This window comes from Labrus mixtus, chromosome 6 (genome assembly GCF_963584025.1).
Source record: "Labrus mixtus chromosome 6, fLabMix1.1, whole genome shotgun sequence".
Taxonomy (NCBI): domain Eukaryota; kingdom Metazoa; phylum Chordata; class Actinopteri; order Labriformes; family Labridae; genus Labrus; species Labrus mixtus.
Window position 1 is genome coordinate 27969642 of NC_083617.1, and position 9341 is coordinate 27978982.

The following is a 9341-nucleotide window of genomic DNA, read 5'->3' on the forward strand; positions in this document are numbered from 1 at the left end:
TATTGAGTTTGAATGTGTTTTGTATTGTGTTCCAGGTGTGTGCAGCACAATAGGTGAAGGATGTTTTCCCAAAGTTCGTTTTTACATGTGGAACCGTTAACATCAGCCAGTCACTTGATCGAGTCTGATACTGATTATCAGCCCAGATTAATAAAGAAGTGATGTATGCTGGTAGATTACCCACAAGTGATTTATAAATAAATAGCAGCCAATGCCGTTCACGTCTAACTGTTAGTGAAGGCCAACCAACTGTTAGGCCAGTAATGTTGGGCTGGGTATAGCTATGACAGGACCTGCACAGGGTCAGGATGCTAGAGAGAAAGGATCCATTTGACTCCAAAAGTAACCTGTTGGCAAATGTCTTTTAAAGAGATTTGTGGGGCCTTTTTGCCTTTATTAGATAGGACAGATGAAGAAAGAGTGGGGGGATGACATACAGTACAGCAAAGGGCCGAGCTTGGATTCAAAACCCACGACAGCTATGATGAGGACTAGAATATAGCCTCTGTACATTGGGTGCAAAACATAACCGCTAGGCTATTGACGCTCCCAGCAAAGTTTTTTCATGAAACTCTTAAAGCTGATCAGAGCAAGGCAAGGTGGAGATGGCAAAAGTTAGCTAGCGCTAAGGCTACTGATCCAACACACATGTAATGATATCATTTTATTACATGTGTGGAGGGCCTGTTAACTTGGCCTTTCAGGGGCCCAGACCTTTCTGTAGGTGGGCCTGAGAAAATGTAATGGCTTATTTACTCTAAATGTGAAGAGAGCCTATTTAATGTCTACTAATGCTTCAAGGTGCAGCAGAGAAAAACTGAAAAAAAAATCTAATTATTCAAAAAGCTGAGGCTTACATGACAGTTTATGGGAAACTAATGAAGGACACGTGCATGTTTTAGAAGTAGAGCTACTAAGCCGACAAACTTTTCAATTTACTCATCAAACTTGAAGAAAGGTTACATTTTTTTGCTTTTTTTAGTCCCTTTATGTATTTTATTTTGGAGAACAAGGCACAAAAGAAAGTAAATCGGGGTCTCTTTGGCATACAGTCCTTCTAATCACATGTAGACCAACAGGCTTGTAACTGGTAGTTTTTTGGGGAGGAATCCACTTCAATCACATACATTTTAATAAATCTTGAGCTATTATTCTACCTATTTAAAAATAAAGAATTATCATATGCAAAAAAACTGCAAGATTAAGGATAAGCAGAATCTACAAAATTCTTAGAGGTCAGAATGCTCAGGCCGACTTTTGCAAGACGATTTTTTAGAAGGTGTTTTTGCTCTCACTTCAAAGAAAATTCTTTGAATTACACAACGAACAACCTCAGACCACAGCAATCAGGTTTGTCTGCTATTATGGGAAGATAAGTTGTGTACTGTCTCTTTCGGGTGTTTTTACATTGTGACATAGTACAAAGGAATTTGAGGCAAGGGGAGAATGTGTCTAGACTGTAAGCTGTTTTCACACATGCACTCCTGAAAATGTCAAGAAAATTTCAGGACAGCCTTCCCCCTGAAACCTCCACAAGTTTTTATTCGCACTCATCCCCAACAGTGTGATGTTTTTACTGTCGGACAGCAGGGCTGGGGAAGGTGTCTCAGGAGGCAGGTCATGACGTATAGAATGGATGCTGCAGTCATAATGATGAACGAGATATTCAAGACAGTGGGCAAAGCACAGTTCATCTGTAATGCTACATGTAATCCACAATATCCACAGAATTTACAAAAAGTGTGGGAAAAATCTTTCTGGCAAGCAGAAAAGAGTATGAAGCTGATTTTCTTACTGAGGCTGGAAGGAAAGAAAATCCAGAAAAAGTCTGAGTGAAAACTTTGGACATTTGCATTTACATATGCAGCTCACCCTGAAGAACTTTAAGGACATTGCAGGGATTTGGTGTATGTTCTGAATGCTGCAAGTTTGGTTGGAGAGACTCTTTCTTTAGCAACTGCCAACATGCCCAAGGTGTGCAATCGAAGCTTCCCTCCAAATGTTAGGACTTAGACTGTCTCGACTCACAGGCCTTCAAAGGGCAGTCCCTGGAAGTCCCATCCAATATTGGGACCACCAGAGAGCCACCTTGGGATACATACTTCACCCAACATAGTAGATTTACTAAGTCAGACTTGAGTTGATGAAAGTGAACACGTCACAGTGTGAACCACTAAAGTCCGGGAGAGCTCACTAGTCCAGAAGGTTGTTGTTTGGATTCTGCCTGTGTTTTCATATATTACCTTTTTCACACATGCACTCCTGAGAATATCTAGAACATTCCCAATAGCCTCTGAAACCTTTGTGAGTTGCTCTCTCACACGTCTCTCACAGTGGGTAGGGAGGCCAGCAGGTTTCTATACGGAGGCATGACATTTCAAAAGAGACACAGCAGAAGTCACAGGTCAATTTTTACAACACATCAAAGATGGTGGCCGAAGCAGTAGTCTGTCACTAATACCTTAATATGAAGGCTACCTGTAATTTTGACATATTCGCAGTATAAATTAAAGAGCGGAAAAGAACATACTTGCAAGGAGAAATTAGTTTAAAGCAGCTTTGTTTCATTCAGTAATATAGACATGATCACCCCCGCCCACTCAATTTTCCTGATTATCTCCTGCTGGCCTCACACATCGAGTCAACCAGACTTCTTGCAGGAACAAGTCTGGATAAAGTCAGGCTAAAAAATGTGTTTGTGTTGACACATGCAGTTCACCCTGAAAAGTGAAACACATGTGAGGAAAGGCTGTATGTCACTAAATGAGCCAAGAGAACATAATGGCTGAAACACCACTGGCTCTTTGTACACATGTAGCTTCAGGAGGATCAGGTGTGTTAGACACTGTAAGACTTTATTTCCTTCCTACAGTCCAACAAATGGTGGCAGTTTCCTTTTACTCCCTGCTTAACAACGCAACCAGCCACCAGCAACACCGCCCGGGCAAGTAAAACAAATCAGCACTATATATTTTTTTTCACTTCCCTCTATCTTTCTCTCTTCTCTCTCCCCCCCCCCCCCCCCCCCCCCCTCCCACATTCTGTGATAAATTCATTGTGTTATAAACCCGTGAAGCATTCAGGCCTTTTCTGCTTTGCTGGGGCTCTCCTGTGCTGGTTTATGTGAAAAGCATAATGCATTTGTCACTGTTATAAAATCTATACAACCATGACCTGCAGTCCCCCATAAACTCCCATGGATTTGTCTTTGGCCTGCAGGGTTTAAACAATAAAAGATCCTCCAAAGAGAAAGCATGTTTTCACACTGCTTTTGTCACTGTATGGCCTTGGTGCAACACTGTTCCAATGGAATCTAGATAAAGGAAAGGAATGCATGTGTGTGATAGAGTGTGTTTTGTCTTTCTTCCTTCTAAGTGTACTTTGGTATCAGTGAACACTCTCTGCCACAGAAGTGCATTTTTTTCTTGACCAGCCTGTCTGCTATATTGAGGAGTAGTTACTTCTATATGTACTGAGTGGTTTAATATATGCTGACCACTGCGGTCTATAGGAACGGACTGCAAAGTAAATGCCATTTACTGTAATGGACGATCATTGAACATTACTTAGCACATAGCATAATGGCCACAAGGCATAGTCCAGCACGTAAAAAAATCCAATCCCAGCCAGTAAAGAAATAATGCATGGACATTGACTGCTTTTAACCACAGCACGCTTAAGGCCCTGTGTAGGAAATACGGTGAAAGTAATGATTTTCAAAGCAAAGAATGAAACTCTCATATAGATGTAATGGAACAGAAAATATCCAGGTGATACCTGTTTACCTCTGACTAAAAGTTCATGCTCATCAGCACATTTTCTCACCTTCCCTATAAGAAATCTGTTCTTAAAAACCCACTTCTGCAGTGTTTAAGAAGATATGACATTCACCAAAAGTCATGTCAGATACACACCTGATAAAAAAATAACTCATATCCTTCAAAAAATCTAAACGGATAAGTTATAAAAGAAATCCGGCAGTGTGTGCCCATTAAGACATTAACTAATAAGACCAATACAGCTATTTTCTACCAGGCTGTAAACATGTTAATTTCTGCTTTTAAATGGGGTGTGTATGTGACTTTTAGATCTGTTGGTGTCAGCCTCAAGTGGACACTCAAGGAACTGCAGTTTTGTGCACTTGTGCGTTTTTTAAGAACACAGGTGCAGACAGTTCTGTAATGTAAGAATACGATGTCACGTAAGTTTTTCTCAACAACTTTCTTAAGAACAATCAAAACAATTATGTTAACAAGATATTGGTGAATGAGACCAAATGTTTTAAGCTAGCAAATTTATTTAGCAAAATAAAAACAGCTAAAACAAAAAAAATCTGCCGGGTACTAAGGGTCTCACTTTATTTGTGCTGAAGGGCCGTCATTTGTTTCAGTTACGCTAACTCATCCAGTTAAAGCTTATTTCTAGGAGCATGGTGACATTGCATCATGATGTTAACTTAACTTTTGGCTATCATTTGTTGCAGTTACTCACAATCAAAGCTTACTGGAGAGCAGCCCTCCCCTGGCAGCCTGGCAGCCCTGCAGCGTTCTGCCCCATGGAAGGCTTCCAGAGAGCTGGCCAATGAAAATGGGTGTAATATGGGATTTTTAAAAACTCTCAGCTTGAGTTTAAAATGATCACAGTCTGGGTTCTGCAGGTAAAGAGTTCTGATCTTGATCTCCTGAACAGAAAAGGAAAATACATCGCCATGCCAGATGACACTGGGAAACCTGAGACATATTTTATTTCATTTGCTGGACAATCCCAAATTTACTTTTTCAACTGAATCATCTGTGTTTCGAAGCTCAGCTGAATCACATGGAGGCTTGTCTGGTGATCTAACTGCTGGTCTTTGTTGCCCTATCCGACATGGTGATTTAGCCACATGCCTTCATAAAACACTTTTAATTTGGTGAGTAAAGTTATCATTTGCCATAAAAGTGATGGCCAAGCATCTAAAATTAAGAACAAAGCGTGTTTCTCTGAAGGAGCGCTGCTGAAGCTCCCAGAACTTTGTTGAATGTGCTGAGAAACACCCTGTAACCCTGAATGTTTTTGACGGATTAGCCCGATTCTGTGGTATTTAAACTGTTTCGGGTCGTATAAGTCCTCCTCTCAATGAACAAGCTTCAAAAAAGTATTGCAGTGAAATTAATACTTGTAATAAAAAAGCCTACAGAAATATATCCAAGCAATGCTTTGTCTGTGTGACAGATTGTGTTTGTCAGCTGATATCACAGTGTTGGTATGCTGCACTCCTCAGTCACTATTCTCATCTATGATTGTCTACTTCCATATAATGTATAAATTAAAATTTAAAAAAATGATTATCTTAAACTGTTGATACGGTTTTTACTACTACAGTTGATGACTTTGTTTTTAATCTCTATTGTGATTTTAAGATATAACCGAGGCAGTAAACACAAACTACTGAGTCATGTTTGCAGGAGATTGACTTGGACACAACCTAGGCTAAAACAAGCACAAATACGACACGACAGATAATGGTGCATGTTACAGTCTGACCTTGCTGATGTTATGTCATGGTGTATCCTCACAGACTGTTTAGACTACTGAAGAACACAGTGCTCTGTGTGAAGAGATTCTTCACTCTGCTGCTGAGCCTTTCTATGACTTCATGCTGTCACTGCTTCTTCTTCTGGGTGAGGGTTAGGGGGCGGCTGTGGTTCAGCTGGTAGAGTCGCTCGTCTCCCAGCTGACAGGTCAGCAGCGTATGCATGTGTATGAATGTGATTAGTTACTTCTGATGTTCATTTTACATAGAAACCTCTACCATCAGTGTGTGAATGTGTAGGTGTGACCTGCGGTGTAAAAGCTCTTTGAGTAGTGAGAAGAATAGAAAAGTGCCATACAAGCTCAAGTCAATTTACCTTTTAGTATTTCTGCAATGCTTCTAAGGTCAAAACAATGGAAAAACTTACATTTGTCTCTTTAGTGAGAACATTTCAGATCTTATCAACATTCTCTCCGCAAATAGTCACACTAAAAAAAAGAAAAAAGGAGGGAAATTTAAAGAGAGAAGAGTATGTATCAGCATACAGGGAAATACTATATGCTTCAACTTAGCATTCAGAGCTACTGATTTGAGTTTCAAAATAAAGTTCATGTACACTCATTGTTTTGAATTAGTCAGGTTGGATAGTGTTGAGACCACTTTTAAAACCTTAGCAACAACTAAAAACTGCCTGGTAAAAAAGAAAAGGAAATCTAGCCCTGAGCATAGGTTACCTTGACTTAAATTACTTCATCCTACTTTTTTGCAGTGCCATACTGATAACAATGTCACAATCCCCAGGGCTTTTTAAACCGGTATTAAGAGTAGATGTTATACAACCCCCACCCCAGGCAACCCCACACCAGCTAACACACAAAGCTAAGCTGAGGCATGAGAGGTCAAAGTCTATTGATGGACCATCGGTGGTGGAAAGGTGTAGAGAAGGCAAATCAAACAGAACCAAAGCAGATGTGCTGATTGGTGTCCATATGTCCATTTTTTGTCTCCATTTTGAACTTTGCCAATTTTATTTTGTGCCAAATAATAAAAAAACTGAGTATGTCGCAGGGTTCTGTAACTGAGAATGTCTTGAGTGGAGGAAGTAGGGGGAAGTGAGGGCAGAGGAGGGGGCCGTTTGGCCCTGTGCGGGGTCATAAGGTCATGGAGTAGGCTTAGAGGGAGAAGACAAAGGCCTCTCCCTCCCTTTTCTTCCCTTTTCATTCCTTCACTCTTTCACTCCACCGGCGAACTCAGTCTGAAGTTCAAATTCATTGTCAAAGTGGATGAATGAGAGACTGAATGGAAGGGGGGTGGGCTGGGGGGAGGGTCAGTGGGGGAGCAGAGCAACATGTGTCAAATGTGCATGCTCTGTGTACATGTGCATGAGGCTGCAGAAAGAGAGCGCAATTCACTGTGTTATTTAAATCTTTACAAATGCAATTTTAAATGGGCAATGTGAGCTCTCATGACATTCCATTTTGAAGCTGGTTTGCTTAATGTGCTGTGTTGGTTTTTGCAAGATGTTTAAAAGCCCATTCAAGAACATCCAATTTCCAATTTCCAAACAGTTTCAGAAAGATGTTCAGAGATTAATTTAAGAACACCTGAAAAATCCTGGCACAATGTTTTGATCTCTTGCTACATTTTGTATGATATCAGGCAACCTCAAAGTGCTTATGAACACTTGATGATGTATTAATGATGGGCACTTTTAGCACAGTGTCATCTGTTGGTCATTCTTCCTGTGGGTATTATTGCTGGTAAAACAAAAGAGGGCATGAAACCAATTCCCGCCCTTATAATCTACGTCTTTTTAAACTGTGGCTGAACGATGATAAAAAAAAGAAAATCAATCCTCAACTGTACAAGATGAAGTGTTATATCATGCTTACTGAATGCGCTCTAACCCCCTGACCTCATAGCGCCGTCCAGTGACGGCAGACGGCTCTTAGTGCTGTGCCGTGCCTGGATCCTCCAGGGTCATGAAGGGCCTCTCTCTGATCTCTGACCCCAGAAAGAGGCCTCTCCGCCTGGCCAGGCCAACGGAAAATCCCTGGGGCCTGAGCTGGATAAAAGGATGTCCAGGAAAGACATGGATTATCAGTGTGCATGTGTGAGGGTATGTGTGAGTGTAAGTGTGTGTGTGTGTGTGTGTGTATGTGTGTGTATTTGTGTGTGTTACGACATGCCCCGGAGACCAAGTTCAGGACACACTCTCTTACGCACACTCACACATATGCACTGGGGTTATTAAGGTTAATTGCAGCTACACAGATGAGGGGGTTGGGTCACCTTTGGAAAAGTGTGTATGTGTGTGTGTGTGTGTAGGAGAGAGAGAAGGACCTCTACACAAACTTGAGATGTATTAATGTGTGTGTGGGATAGTGACAGAGACACACACGTGGATAAGGGTACATTGTGTGTTTGGTTGTTATGTCTGGAACTAGTAGGTTTCTGTGACCCTTATACAAGTCTACAAGCCTTTACAACACACACACACACACACACACACAATGCACTCTTTCATATACACACAAACTTGCATCCTCTCTTTAATCTCTTCCACTCCTTTTCCTTCAGCGTTCTCATATGTGTATGTAAGTGTGAAGTGTCAAAGGTCAACCTGCGGGTTTCAGGCTCGGGTTTCACATGACTGAACACTTTGTGGCTCGCCGCAGGGGGAAGACCATACGTGTGTGTGCACAGGGTGAGTAGGGGATGTGATTTGTTGTGTTGTGTCTAGGTCACGCTGGTTGAGGTTTTGATGTCTGCTGAATGTGCTGTGATCACAGAGAGACGTATGAATGATGCGTCACACACAATACGTTTGGATTCTTACAACAGCTTCATGGGACGGTGGTTGGTAAAAACTTGCAGTGAAACTGGCCTCACCCTACCTCCAGGAAAGGATTTAATTACTCTGGCTCAACAAGTGTCGCAAGCTAGTCGGGATTTAGTTTGTTGTGTTGTTCAACATGATTTTATCATGAATCAGTGTTTTAGGGACTTGTTTTTACCTCGATCCGGTCAAATTAAGGGAACATTTGAGTATAATAAGCATATTCAAATATTTTAAAAACTTAATTCCACTATTCAATGTTTAAAAAACTATTTTGATAATTCAGGCAGTTGATCCTCCCCCAACCTCCAGCGAGGTGATCTTGCCCTACTACCACCCGATGTCCCAGATGCCCAGCCTCCACCATTGGATTCATACACAGAGTCCTCCGACCCCGCCTCAGCAGCAAGGAAGTGTGGACAACAGGAACTGGAGGACTACAAAGGAGAAATCCTTCCTGCATATTATCCCATATGCGTCTTGAGATAACACTTGTTGTGACTTTGCGCTATACAATGATTGATTGATTGATTGATTGAAAGCAGATTCACGTTGTTTCTGTTAAGACTAGCTCATTAACAGCGCAGTGTGTCGCTCTCTCTTTCTCTGTCTCTCGCTATAATGATCTATCTCACTCACAAAAGTTAATATAAACAAATAATAATACATCCGGATCATTGAAAAGAGGGTTTTTCGTAAATAGAAGTTACATGACAGAGTTCTAATAAAACGATTAATTATTCTTTACTATCTATATCCTCCTCATGCACATGCACATCATGTATACACCTCATGTATATTAACCATCTGTTACATATTTACTATCAATCTCATCTCAGCATTTTTGCATACATTGTTTTATTTAGTCCTATATTAATATTTGCTTATTTTTGTTCATATTTAATGTTATACTTTTGTACATTGAGAGCTCAGTTCACCGAAGACAAATTCCTTGTGTGTGTGAGCATACCTGGCCGTTAAAGCTCA